The sequence below is a fragment of the Sinocyclocheilus anshuiensis genome, unplaced genomic scaffold, assembly GCF_001515605.1.
Source record: "Sinocyclocheilus anshuiensis isolate Anshui unplaced genomic scaffold, SAMN03320099.WGS_v1.1 scaffold143, whole genome shotgun sequence".
In the NCBI taxonomy this organism is placed as follows: domain Eukaryota; kingdom Metazoa; phylum Chordata; class Actinopteri; order Cypriniformes; family Cyprinidae; genus Sinocyclocheilus; species Sinocyclocheilus anshuiensis.
The window spans coordinates 699,863-713,175 of NW_015548197.1; the positions used below are offsets into that span (position 1 = coordinate 699,863).

Consider the following 13,313-nt stretch of genomic DNA (forward strand, 5'->3'; position numbering starts at 1 on the left):
TTATAAAAGTTATAATTAAAAATATAATAATAATAATGTATTCATATTTATATAATATTAAACATAATATAACAATATTGTTTTAATAAATATTTTTAATAAATATTATAGTATGTTTTTAAATATAATGTAAAATAATATGATCAATTATAATCTTGTATATTAAATATAATGTAATTGAGAATATGATAATATAAAGTAACATTTATAAAATAAAATGTAAATGTAGTAATAATAATAATAATTGTTGTAAATGTATAATATAATAACATTATTATTAAATATTACAATATTATTTTTAAATATGATGCTATATAGTATACATTATAATACTGTATGAAATATATTATAATTGAGAATATAAAATTGTATTTATAAAATAATTACAAATATAATAATAATATAAAAATGTATTATGAGAAATGTAAAAATATAATATAATAAATATTACTGTATCAGTTAAAAAATATATAATTTCATATAATTTAAAATATGATATAAAGTATTTATCAAATAATAAAATACAACAATATTTTTTATATTTTATTAATAATGCTGGTGGAAATCAAATTGGTTACACATTAATGTACCTGATGGATCTGTAGCCAGTCACAGTGATTGTACTGGAAGGATCCGTGTAGAGCCGCAGTCAGCTGACTGACGTCCACTATTTTATTCAGAGCCTTAAGTGACGTCACAGTTTCCATCTGCAGAGGGTTGAGAAGATCAAAGTCTGTTAGAAATACGCTTACATGCACGACAATAAAAAAACCCACTGAAGCCAGGTGTATGTGTGCAAATATAGAAAAAAAACAGTTCTGACCGTAACGCCGGGCCTTTTCTCATGACTGTGGCTGTTGTCCTTATTCACCAGCAGCAGAACCCAATGCACAGCATGAGGAGCCTGTTCCTGTGGACAAACACTCAAGATTTAGTGCCTAAAGAGGTTTTCAAGCTACAGTTTTAACCCAAACACACACCTGGAGCATAAGGAGAGCTTTGGCGAACTCTGGATGTGGCGGCTTCTTCCGTGCATCAAACACCACCGTCATTCCTAAATCTTTTTCTTTCCTAAAAATAACATACATCAGTCTGTCTTTCAGCAGTGAACATCTCTATGGTGTGTTTGTAGGGCAGATGGTTTGTATTGTACCTGGTGATGATGTGAAAGTACAGCAGCAGTTTGCAGATCTCCTGGCTTGAAATGGCTGCAGAAACCCAGACCTGATGATCTCCATAAATCTCCAGAACTGCTCGACCTGAACGGTCCTGACCACCTGGAGGAGGCAGATGAGGTTAGACGGACATTAGACCGTGACACAGTGCTGTCCTGTAAGTGGCAAATGCTTTCATTACTGCAGTCTGGGAACATCTGTTTACATTTGCTTTGCAGAGCATATAAAACATTGAATTTCAACAGAAAACACAACATGGGCTCGTTATTTCTGCTTGCTTGGTTAGGCCAATAGTTAACATTCTCACTGGCCCCAACACAAAATATTATATAGTGAATTTATTTTATTCATTTACCAAAATGCTAATTTACACTTATTATTAATTTTAAATATATAATTTCAAGAATATACATTTAAATGTATTTATTCATTAATTTTAAATACATAATTCAAAATAAAAAAAACATTATACATTTATTTTTGTTAAATTTGTTCATTAGTTTCATTTTAAATAATTTTAAATAAAAACATAAATGTATATTTTATTTATTTATTTTAGTTATATAATTTAAAATAAAAATATACATTTAAATATTGTTTGATTTTAAATGTAATTAATTTTAGATTTATTATTTAAAAATAGTTTTGCTTCTAATAAGATTCATAAGATCATAAGGATTTGTCTTTCAATAAAACATTGAACATATTTGCTCTAACATTGATGTTTTCCTACTTTTTTTCTTGGGATAGTGTCTTGAAAAGGGGATGGATGGAAAGATAGCTAGACATATAGGATAAGTGGATGGATGTATGGATGGATGAATGGAAAGATAACTAGATAAAAGATAGATGGATGGAGGGAGGGAGGGAGAGAGGGATGGATGGATAGATGGATAGATAGATAGATGGATAGCCCTGCTGGTTTTTGAGGATGCAGCGAGCCAGAGGCGTTCCATGTCTCCCCTCATTGAGCTTCCGAAGCCAGGCTTCAGTGAAGATGCTGGGGTAAAAGGTCTCAGGTATCGGGGTTTCCTCCAGCTCACGTTTTTCCTCCACTTCCAAAAGGCTCTGGACCACGATGCGGGCCGCCTGGTTCCCAAACGGCACAACCTGCAGGTAAAAGTCTCCCGGTCTGAGCAGTAAAGGGTTAACGGGAGCAAGCTGGATCACGATGCAGTCGTGTAAACACAAAGGCCACCCGGAAAACCTGAACACCCTCTGAGAGTACGGAGCCTGTACGGAACACAGAGAATCAGTTCATGTGGAGGACAGGGTTACACGCCATTTAGAACTCAGTTGAGTATTGAAATTAAAGGTAAATATAACTTTTGAACATTATATTTGTATTCATTAATTATCTTTTCTAATTAAGCTGTAAATGTGGTAAATTATGCAGTAAAATGTCAAAAATGTCAAAATATTAAATTAGATTTATAATGCATTAAATGAAATGAATGATAATGCATTAAATGAAATCAGCCCTAGCAATAGTTCACACTTTATTTTATTATTTAAAACGTCTAAAAATATTTTTTTGTTGTAAATTATGCAAAAATTGTTTAAAATATTTTATTTTATGTAGAATACATCAAATGCTGGCTATTTAATCAGAGTTTGCCATTTTATTTTATTTAAAATGTCTAAAACAATTTTTTTCCATCAGAGAATGAGCAGAAATTTAGTTGAATTATGCAGAAAGTGTCAAGATATTATTTAATTTTATATTTATAATGAATATAATGCTAACTATGAAATCAGCTCTAGCAAGAGTTTGGCATTTTATTTTATTATTTAAAATGTCTAAAAAGTTATTTTCCATCAAAAAATGAGCTGCAATTTTGTTTAATTATGCAGAAAATGTAAAAATATTATTATTATTATTTTGTAGAATACATTTTATTTAAAATGTCTAAAAAGATCTTTCCCATCACAGAATGTTATTAAACAAATACATAATTTAAGATGTGATGAAAATGGCACAATTCTCTTGTGATTCATGTATGTTCACTGTTGCACAAATTAAACCAGTGAGAGTTGGAAAAGTCTTTTAAGAGAGTTTATTTTCTACATGTACAGAAGGCCAAAAGGGCCCATAGTTGAAGAAACACCCATATATTTTGTCTTGTAACTGTTTTTCAGGATTTTAAACACCTGTTTCCCTTCACTAGTCGTGCATTGCTAGTTCGACTGTATGTTATGATTTCTGAGGTCATTTATGTATGGTTTTTCCCACACTCACACAGGCCGCCTGCTGCACGCTCTCCAGAAGGTGCCTGGCAGGGATGAGTCAGACACTGGAGGGCGTCTCCGTGGTAACGGCCATTGATGACCTGGAAGAGCTGGCTGAGGACAGTAGAGGCCGTGACCTCAAACGGTGGGTAGAGGACGGACAGACAGCTCTGGGTCGACGAGTCCAGGGACTCTGGATTCTGTCAAAACACAAACACATTTTAGGCCATACTGCGCTGCTTTAGAGAAGAGGAAGAGAAATAGGGTTGCACGTAAAAGTCTATTCATATATGAATCGTGATTCTGTCTTCTAAAAATTCTAATGGATTCACAAGTTTCAAAATCAATGTTCTAAAGCAGCGGTTCTCTCTCTCTCTCTCTCTCTCTCATTCAGCTCAGCTCCAACAATGAACTGTTCCAATTATACAATTATTTTCACAAATATGAGAAGCGTTAAACATGGAAGCACGTGCAGTTGCCGTACTGTATTAAAGCTTTAATCAGGATAAAACCGTATATTAAAAGCTAACATAAGCAGTAGCATTCACAAATAACAGTGTATCTAAAAGTATGAGACAACAACAAGCAAAACACATAGGCCTACCATTAAAAGCCGTGCTTACACAGGTTCTGATAAGCGATATTAACGACGCCGTTGTTTACAATACAACCGGAGCACATGCCGCTGAGGTGAGGGGCGGGACGATTAGACGCACACTAGAGGCGGGTTAGCCAATGACAACACACTGGGCTAGCTAACCAATCAGAGCCCATCGCCTATTTCTGAGGGCTGGGCTTCATAAAAGCAGGAAATGATCAGCGCGGGAACGGGACAGAGCTGTATGGAATAAAGGTAAATTATGTGAAAAATAATGCGTTTTAAAAAAAAACTAAGCATTAACACATGTTACACTTGCACCCCATAAACACAATTAAGCCTAGAAAAAAAACACTGAACCACCCCTTTAAGGAAATATGCATCCAGTTGGTTAAAATGAGAAACTGTCTCTCTTGAATGTTCAGCTCACACTTACTTGATTGAATTGTGTTTTTGGTCATGAGCATAACAGACAGGTGTGAGTGTGAGACGGTCCGGGGGGAGTTTTCAGATTCAGTTTCTCTGACCCTCAGGCCCAAATCTGGCCCTTTAGTCTGTGGATCTGGATTTAGCCGCTGCTGTTTCAGCAGTGACGGACCGCAGGGTTAATGGACATCCCTACTGTCCAGTGGCCTTAAGTATACGCACATGTACGTGCAAACACATACACATGCCATTTAAGGGCAAGGGCCCAAGTGACAGGGGCCAAAAACATGAAAAACGCACATCTTCCTCTCGTTCAACCGGAGAAAGTTACAGATAACCCAGCATTTAATGTCCAGAAAATTTTATGTGCAAGAAACAAATTTAAAGTCAACATGAAATAAAAATAATCTGTTTCCTTCTTATTGTGAACGATTCATCAGTGCATGTTATTTTAAGGCAAGACACTATACAGACAAAACCATTATTTTTCATGCACTGGTCAAATTTTAGAAATTGGGCTACTTTGCCTCCATAACATCTTATTTCAGACTAGTGGAAAGAAAACATCCAATTTAAATGTTTATTTTATTACACTTTATCTATTTGCTTCTGTAGATTTTAATTGCAATTCATATCTTTAAAGAGTTTCTTCTCCACTTCAGCAGCACTTACAATCACCAAACTTAGCAGTTTTATTCCTCTCTATATTCTGACGGTTTTTACTGAGGGGTTTGTTCATATATCATTTGCACTGATTTATATAACATTTGTGACCCTGGACCACAAAACCAGTCATAAGGGTCAATTTTTCTAAATTGAGATTTATACGTAATAAGCTTTCCATTGATGTATGGTTTTTAGGATAGGTGGCTATTGCTACAAATATACCCCAGCGGCTTAAGACTGCTTTTGTGCACCAGGGTCACATTTTATTCCTAAAATGTGGTGAAAATATATATATTTTTTTTTCCTTACTATTGACAGTATTTTTCCGATTTATGGAGTGACAAAAAGAGATATTCAGAACCCCCTCTATAAAAACCTTTAACTCTAATATGTCAACAAAATTAACCAAGATTAATCCAGTGTTCAGATTTATGTTCTGGAAATGGATGCAAATTATTGCTTTTTCATTAAGATAATGCCTCATTTGCATATTTAAACATAATATTTTAGAAGACTTAAACAACTGTCTTAAAGTGATTAATTATCTGGGAAAGTTTGAAAACAATGTACCCTATTCAACTGTAGTGTTTTGTGTTAAAGAAGAAAATTCAGCAACACTTTACAATAAGGTCCTAATAGTTAATCCATGAACTAACCTCAATTTACATTGAGCAATACAATTTTTACAGTATCTATTCATCTTTTTTAATGTTAGTTAATAAAAATACCACTGTTCATTGTTAGTTCAAGTTCACTCAGGCCCATTAAATAATATTAACAGATACAATTTCTGATTTTAATAATGTATTTGTAAATGCTGAATTTAACATTAACGAAGATTAACAAATGTTTTAGAGGTATTTTTCATTGTTAGTTCATGTTAACTAATGTTAACAAATAAAACCTTATTGTAAACTGTTCCCGAAAATTCCTTAAAATAATGTACTTTAAAAACATTTCTTTCCACCTTGAAATGACTCTCCATTTGTGCTGACGTCACCAATCACTCTTATTTTTCGTCTGCTTTTGAGTCATTCTTGGTAAGGCCAGTTTATTTTTAGGCATTTTGATCATTCCTAACAAAAATGAGCAAATCTTTCCGTAGTGTATCTTTAATAAGAGCTGACATAACCATCCAGCTATAGTGTCTTGAAGTGTATCTTGTGAAGTGTCTGATGTGAGAGTGGACACGTCTGTGATACTGGCTCCTGTCCTGCCTGGTGTATTTCTGACCGATACGCATTTATGTCGAGCGCGAAACCGACGCCACGTTTGAGGCTTGCTGAAATGTACTCACAGCGACCTCCGCATCTCCTCTGACCTCAGCGGCCATCCATCAAATCACATGTTGGGTGTGTTTGTATTAGGGTATTCTTAAACCCTAGTTCCTAGTGTCCAGTTTCTCTCCCATACACAGATAAGCTCAATAAAAACAACAGTCTGTAGTCCATACACAAATCCTGTCACAATAGTTTTTAAAACACAGCAGAATTAAATTAATTTTAAAACACATTTGAAACACATTAGTTACAGACTGAAGCAAGAACAGATAGATTTGCATTTATATTTTAACTTTGTATTGGCTTTCAGGGTTTGCACATGTAAAACAGTAATATCTATACACTACAATAAATGAACTTTTGAAGTTGTAAATAAGAAGATTATTGGTTTTACAAAAAAATGCAAGTTCAGTCTTCTGAACTTCTGCAGTTTCTAAGTGAAAATTGTTTCAAAGTAATTCCTAAACCAATTTTTTTCCAGTGTAATGCAAAGTGCACTGGAACGGCAGTCAAACCTGTGACTTCCCACCCGTGAACTCGTACTAGATCGATGTACTCCCAGTTCCGCGCTCTGACGTCACGTAGCCCGCGAAACAACAATGGCAGCCCCTATGGATGCGGTGTTTATGCAAGTGGTACACGGTGAGAAATAGACTTTAGGACAATATAACGTTGCAATCAAATTAATAATAATATAATAATAATAAATAATACACACATGATTATGTATTACAATGTTATGTGTCTGAAACGATAAGTATGTCTTGAAAGTATATCGCCACATGGAAATGTTGGGCATAGCTAACGTTAAGGTAACGTTAGGTAAACCTGAACTTGACCATGCAAACGATCATGCTTATAAAAAAAAAATAATGTAATGTACAATTTCTCAGCATAGCGAAATTAGGCAATAAGCAAGGAGTAAGCACCTTTGGCGATAGAAATGATTGTATATGAGCATAAGCCCCATACGGTCCGCCATGCTGGTTTGTTTACATCTAGCTACCACAATTCCTTGCGCTCAGGCAGTTTGGCGTGACTTGCCTGGAACGCTACAAAGTCGTGAGTCGTGGTTTGAAGTCGTGACTTATGGGCTCAAAAACCTGTCTGGAACGCAGCATAATTTCTTTTGTAATTGTTAGTAAAACAAATGTTATTGGAGCAAGTTTTACAAGAAAATACCATTTCAAGTCTTTCGACTTAAAAATGTCATGTTTATTTCAATGTGTTACTTGCCGATTCTTTGTCATTTGTGAAATTTACTAGCAATTTCTGTGAAAATCAAAGAAAATCCTGCACCAAGTTTTTTAGTGTAGTTTGTGTTGATAATAAATTTCCCATTTAGTTATTAGTTTTCAGATTTATTATTTTATTAAAGTTAATAATATAAAATATAGAAAATAGAAATAAAATAAAATCAACTGCTTTAAGTTTATTTTTATTGAAAATATCTCTCAATATGTAATTTTTAATCATATAATATTACATAAAATAATTGTATTTTTTTATATATATTTATTATTATTTTAATTAATACAATTTTAATTGCACTACATTTATTAATCGTTATTCAAATAACTTTTTGTAAAATTGTCTTAAGAGTCCAAATTGCAAGTAATTTTATCTTTTGAAAATATCTCTCAATACATCATTTTAAAAGTATATATTACATCAAATTTTAATTAATGAAATTGTAACTTCAATAAAATTTAATTGATTCATTTTTTTTCAATTTTTGTAAAAGCATCCTTCACATTGTAACTTTGTCTCTTCTTTCCTTTGAAGTAAATGTAATTTCTTTTGTGATCTAAAGTGTGCTAAGACACACAGATCAGTCAAGAATTCTGTTTGCAAGCACATTTCTGTGACTTGTTCTTGATTTAAAAAACTTTTTAGAGAGCAAATAAACAGTAACTTTGTAACAGTAACTTGTTCCTTTATCACATGTCGGAGCAAATGTTTGCATGTTACTTTATCCAGGACAGTCAGGCAACAAAGAACATTCATGCATCTGATGCATGAGGAACGGGACGCTTGACTTTCCTCAGGGGAATGTCATGCATTATGAGTCACTGTCCATTTTTCTTTTCTCTTGTCACGTTTCTTTCAAAAAGTTTCATATATGCCATGAAGTGATTCTATAAAATACAAATGGTGTAAAATTGTTTTGCAAAACAACACAGCACTATATATAAGATCTCTTTGCATTATAATAGCATGGTTCATGATATTAAAGCACAGGTGCAGAAGGTTTGAAGACAGAACGGCAAGAGTTACCGTACCATTCTGACCAGAAGACAGTGATTCTCCAGTTAAACCTCCATGTCATCTCTGAAGACCCTTCTGAGAGTGATTTATAGTGAAATAAATCCATCCATTCTGTCTGAATCCAAACCGAACACTGAAGGACTCCTGTGTGTGTGTGTGTGTGTGTGTGTGTGTGTGTGTGTGTGTGTGTGAAAGTGGGTTGTCCACAGTCCCGAGAAAGAGAGACTCTCTGTTATTAGTGATTTCCTTGTGCTTATAAAAGTAACGTGACGCTGTTATGAAATAGTGAATGTACCAGATTCTAATACCATGGTACTTTAAAGAATACAATGGTACTACGATAGTAAATGTCTAAAAAAAAATATGGTAGTATAATCTTGCCACATTTCTTCTCTCATCTTCTGAGCTTTGTTTAAACTCAACATGAAATGGTTGAAATAGTTGAAATGAAATAGTTTTCATAATGTGATCGTATTTCACAATGTGATCCTATTTATATGCAAAAAATAGGAATATTTAGTATTTACTGAATTACTATATTTACTGAAAAAAAACAGTTCAGGCAAGAACTGTGGAATTAAACATTAAATTTTGAAGTAGAAAGAGTGAAATATTTTTTTTCTTGTAAAACTTGTACTCCAAAAATATTTATTTACAACCTATGAAAAATCATGTTTTACACACACACACACACACACACACACACACACACACACACACACACACACATTCTGAAGATCATGTGACACTGAAGACTTGAGTAATGATGCTGAAAATTCAGCTTTGATCACAGCAATACATTACATTTTACAATATATTCACATAGAAACAATTATTTTAAATTGTAAAAATATTTCACTATTACTGTTTTTACTGTATTTTTAATCAAATAAATGCTTGTGCTTATGCCCAAAACTGTGACTCAACACGAGACTTAGAACCTCATAAACTCTCCAGGAAGCAGCTGAACATTTTACAAGTGCAAACCAACAAATGTCCTTCACAGCGATCCCTCAGCTAACAGCTGACCACAGTCACAGACGTGAACATAGACGAAATCTCATGAGATGAACGTGGAGACACATTCCCCAGAGAGAACCGGAAACAGTGTTACGTAACTCACAATTACTCATGCAGCGAAGAGAAATAGTTTGCTTACTTAAATACTGTCAGACTCTGTTCCATGTTTTGTGTGTGTCCTGCTCCCCATGTGCCTTCCCATGCCCTTATTTGGTTAGTTTCCTGTTCCTCCCCTGATTAGTTTCATTGCTGCCAGGTGTGTCTCGTCATCCCCTCCTCCTGTGTGTATAAATAGTGTTCCCAGTCCCAAGTTCTCTGTCCGCTGTTAAACGTCTTCCTGAGTTCGTCTCCCTTAGTTCCTGAAAATAAAGTCTTGGTAAAGTATTCACCAGCGTCTCCTCGTTCCTCGTGTGTGTGCATCGTGACAGAACAGCGGACCCAAACAAAAGCAAGCGGCGCCCCTTCTCCTCGTTTTTGTTCTTTCCGCCTTTTTGAAAGTTTTTGTTTCCTGGTTTCCCCCCGCGGCGATGGAAATTGCCGCTCGCGTCGCCGCCCTAGCTCGGCTCGATCTCCCCTTCTAGGAGTACGCCAGGGAGTTCTGTCACGGAAACACCGGCAACTAACCAAATAAGGGCATGGGAAGGCACATGGGGAGCAGGACACACACAAAACATGGAACAGAGTCTGACAAATGCATGCACAGTGACAATCAATAAAAAAAGACAATTTGTCATTTAAAAAACAAAAATCTGCTTTATAAACCACATGCACATTGACATGCAAATGTCAGCCGGGTAGAGGCAGAGAGGGAAACATTGAGGCATTCAGCTTGTAGTTTCTGTACATGCTGAGTGAGAAATTGCTGTTCTCCAGAGATCCATTAGATAAACAGCAGTTAAAGATAGCAGCCATTAAACTGACCCGACCCTCCATGAGAGAGGTGTGTGTGTGTGTGTGTGTGTGTGTGTGTGTGTGTGTTTTTAACTGATACAGAGAGTTTAAACACGGATCACAAGCAGGAAGCTATAGGGTCTGGACATCAGACAATGTGTTTAAGAAGTAGTTCACCCAAAACTGAACATTTGCTGAAAATGTACTCACAATCAGGCCTCCAACATGTCCAAACAGCTGATAAAAACATCACAATAACCCACACCACTCCAGTCCATCAGTTAACATCTGGAGAAATGAAAATCTGCATGTTTGAAACAAATCCATCATTAAGATGATTTTAACTTTAAGCCATTACTTCTGGCTAAAATATCAGTCCTCCAATTTAAAATGTCCATCTCCTCTCACATCAAAATCCACCCACATATTTGTTTAGAGCTGTTTTTGGATTGTTTTTGCTTGTTAACAGTGTTTGATATGTGCAGATTTCTCTCCTGATTCAGACGAGATGACTTTTCACTGGAGGAAGTATTATTATTTATTATGGACTGGTATTTTGGCGGTTTAAAGTTAAAATGCCATAATGATGGATTTGTTTCTTACAAACATGCAGCTTTTGGCCTCACAGGATGTTAACTGATGGACTGGAGTGGTGTGGATTATTGTGATGTTTTTATCAGCTGTTTGGACTCTTATTCTGACAACGCCCATTCACTGCAGAGGATCCTTTGCTGAGCAAGTGACGCAATGCTACATTTCTCCAAATCTGATGAAGAAACAAACTCATCTACATTTTTGATGGCCTGAGGGTGAGTATGTTTTTAGCTCATTTTCATTTTTGTTCAAACCTTTGAACAGAAGTGTATTACTTACAGCAAGTAGCAAGTTTCAGGGCTGTTATGTAACATAAAGCCTTTTGTCTATTTGTTGTTAAAAAGGTCTATATGTTTTGAATTAAGTTATAAATCAGTAATAGTGTATGTGGATTTACGATAATCAAGCTTTTCCTCTGTGCTTTCTTCACTGAAGGCAACAAGATTTCCTTTAAAGGCTTTAATGACTTTTGCAAAAAAAGAAAAAAAGCAACATTACTGAATGATTTTGATGCTTTCGTGTTGTTGACAGCAGCAGAAATCAGCCCTGTTCAGTACAGCAGCAGCACATTTAGAGCTGATCACTGGTCCCACGCGCCTCAACACATCTAAACAGTCACGACCTTACAGAGAAAACAATGACTGATGCTGCGTCCTCTCTCTCTACAGCAAGGACACCTCAGGGAATACAGGAAATGCCACAGCACATCTCAGGAACCCGATCCGTGGGTCAGCGGCGGCTGGTCGTGCGGGTTTGTCAGCACTGCCATGACTGTCCTTGGCCCCGTGACAAATTCACATTATGTACACTCTTAAAAATAAAGGTGCTTCAAAAAGTTCTTCAAGCGATGCCATAGAAGAACCATTTTTGGTTCCACAAAGAACCATTCAGTCAAAGGTTCTTTAAAGAACCATCTCTTTCTTACCTTTTTGTAATCTGAAGAACCTTCTTTCGCTACAAGGAACCTTTTGTGAAACAGAAAGGTTCTTCAGATGTTAAAGGTTCTTTATGGAACCATCTAGACAAAAAGGTTCTTCTATGGCATCGTGAAGCACCTTTATTTTTAAGAGTGTAAGAATGTAAACTGAAGTGAATTGACAACAGTGATTAAGTTAGTGCCGCTGTAACCGGGGAGTCCAGACGTATCATCCGTCAGAGGAAGAGCGAGAAACTCAGTCATTACTAAGATGAAGTTCAGTTCATTCACATTTGACAGTGATTACGTGATGGGCTTGTATTATAACAAGATTTTAGTTTTTTTTTTTAATTCATTGAAACACACTTTTTTGCACTAAAGTGCAAAAATGCCATTCACACTGCAAAGAATGATTTTATTCTTTTTCTCCCCAGTACAGATATCTAAACATTCTTAAGTCAAAATACATTTACTTGAGAAGCAGAATTACTTAAGATTTTAGATCTTGTTTTCTGAAAAAATTATCAAAATAAAGTGACTTTTGCTTTAAAAAAAAAAATCTGCAAATGTGGTCAGAAAAACAAATATAATTAAAAGGGGAAACATATTTATTTTTCTTACTCCAGCGGCAGACATTTTTTCTTGTTTTAAACAAAGTCACTTAATTTTGATACTTTTTCAGAAAACAGCACTTGTTGTCGCATGTAGTTTTGCTGCTTAAAGGGGTGGTTCATTGCGATTTCAATTTTTTAAGGTTAGTTAGTGTGTAATGTTGCTGTTTGAGCATAAACAATATCTGCAAAGTCATGAAGCTGAAAGTTCAATGCAAACGGAGATATCGTCTTTTAAAATTCTGGCAGTTTAATGCCTACAAAAACGGCTGGTAGGGACTACAACAAGTTACTTCCCGGGTTCATGACATCACAAACCACGCCTTCGGGAAAAGGCAGCAAAGGGGGCGGGGCCATGCTGCGCTGCTTTAGAGAAGAGGAAGAGAAAACTAGAGGTGCATGTAAAAATCTGTTCATATATGAATTGCGATTCTGTCTTCTAACAGATTAACTAACGGACTAACGGACTTCTAATGGATTCACAAGTTTCAAAATCAATGTTCTAAAGCAGCGGTTCTTAATACTGGTCCTCGTGTCCGCTCAACTGCATCTCTCTCTCTCTCTCTCTCATTCAGTTCAGCTCCAACAATGAACTGTTCCATTTATACACTTATTTTCACATAGCTATGAGAAGCGTTA

General features: G+C 35.4%; 1 pseudogene; it reads right to left on the bottom strand.

Annotated features, from left to right (window-relative positions):
• Nucleotides 1–13,313, bottom strand: part of LOC107653198 (pleckstrin homology domain-containing family G member 4B-like) — an 82,408-nt pseudogene that overhangs the window by 14,134 nt on the left and 54,961 nt on the right.